The sequence below is a fragment of the Nanorana parkeri genome, unplaced genomic scaffold (genome assembly GCF_000935625.1).
Source record: "Nanorana parkeri isolate BGI_ZX_2015 unplaced genomic scaffold, ASM93562v1 scaffold431, whole genome shotgun sequence".
Lineage (NCBI taxonomy): Eukaryota > Metazoa > Chordata > Amphibia > Anura > Dicroglossidae > Nanorana > Nanorana parkeri.
This window is the reverse complement of record NW_017306699.1, coordinates 336037-337878: the sequence shown is the minus strand read 5'-3', so window position 1 is coordinate 337878 and position 1842 is coordinate 336037. Positions and strand designations below refer to the sequence as shown.

At 44.2% G+C, this 1842-nt stretch overlaps 1 protein-coding gene across 1 annotated transcript in view; it reads right to left on the bottom strand.

The window, feature by feature from the left end:
* LAS1L (LAS1 like, ribosome biogenesis factor) overlaps window positions 1-1842 on the bottom strand; it is a 29487-nt gene that overhangs the window by 24181 nt on the left and 3464 nt on the right. The window lies entirely within an intron of this gene.

The following is a 1842-nucleotide window of genomic DNA, read 5'->3' as shown; positions in this document are numbered from 1 at the left end:
CCCCCCGGCTATACTTACCTTTCGGCAAACAGTCCTTACCCTCCGCCGGTACAGGTGTACTGTCCTTACCCCGTACTGTCCAGCGCAGTCCTGCCCTATGCATTTTGAATTTCGCTCGCAAATTGCAAGCACTCATTGGTCAGCGTGGTCTGGGGACCACGCTGACCACTGAGAAGCGCTATTTAGCACAGACCAATACAGTTTTGATTAGGGATGCACAGATACAGAGTATTTGGGCAAGTACTTGTACTCGCCCAAATGCTCGATATCTTCTCCAATACCTGAACTTCTGGTCAGAGGAAGACTTCCTCTGACCGGCAGTGCCGGAGGGGAACATGGAGCCAGCTTCCCGTGCAATCAGGAAGCGGGTCAGCGACTAATGACCCGTCTCCCAGTTTCCTGATTGGCCAGGAAGCCAGCTCCTTGCTGTTTGGCTGGGAAGCCAGCTTCCCAGCCAATCAGCATCGAGCCGGCTTCCTGGCCAATCAGGTCATTACTCGCCGCCCGGTTTTCTGATTGGCCAGGAAGCTGGCTCGATGCTGATTGGCCAGGAAACTGGCCAGGAAACCGGCTTCCAAGCCATTCACAATCAAGCCGGCCAAACATGGAGTCAGCTTCCCTGGCAGTCAGGAAGCCTGCTCCATGCAAACGGAAGCACCGATACTCGGTGAGTGCCGAAAGCAAAATATCGGTACGCTATACCCAAAAACCGGTATTGGTGCATCCCTAGTTTTAATTAAAATTATTTTTTTTTGTATTGGGACAAGTAGATTGTTATGAAGGACCAGTAGATTTGGCCCCCGCTTTGGCCCTTGGACAAGTAGTTTTTTCAAAAATTTCCACACCCCTGACCCTATTACACTGCACACAACAGGCATCCCCTTAACAGGTTAGAGATATCATTCAAAAAAGAAAGAAAAAATAGGAGGCACAATTTTGGAAAGACGCTAAACAAAAATTAAGCTTTTGGTGTCACTTAATAAACATTATGCAAAAAAATGCTATAGGTTCTGCGCATTGTGAAAATATTTGAATTTGAGGATCTATCACAAGCTTTTAAGATGCAATGTAATGTAGTATAATGTAATGTGAAAAAAATGAAAAACTAGTTAATCTACGGGAGGTGCAAAATGGAAAGCAGTAGCCAGTACTGAAAGGGTTAAACTGCACCTAAAGCATACAGACTGTTACAAATTATATTTCTTATACTGCAGTTCACATCCATAACTCTGAAAACTTCCTGCTTACTCAATTCTTTGTTTTGTATCCAACAAGAACATCTCCCAAAAGGTACAAAAATGATGCAGCAAATAAAGACACTTTACACATACTTTGATGCATGGCGCTGCACACAACACCCTCCCTGCTGAAAAACACAAGTAAAACAAACCGGCAGCTAAATTAACATTATAAAAAAGGTAACATTAGGAGCAAGTAGGCGTCCGCACATAATTCTGGCAGTAACACCTTCTACAGTACCTCTCTGCACTTCAGATCATTTATGGCCAGATCCTACAAAGTGAAGCCTGGGGAAGCTATTAGATGGCTCAATCATTGTCATTAGGTTTACAAAATAAGAATCCAATTAGGATGTTCCCAAAGCCCATCTGTTCTGAGAGACTCCGCGCAGTAACATTGTAGGAGCATGCGTCACTAACGTGTACATTCCAATACTTACCTGTTGCTGTTAGTATATTTGTACTTTCAATATTGTAGCCATCAGTTTGCACTGTTAAAGAACTCTGGTTAAAATTTTTTATTAACCCTTGCAGTGGGGATCCCCCCACCCTACACGAGTCAAGTGCTCATTGTTGTCTAGGTGCTAAAAGAAAGGAAACCCCC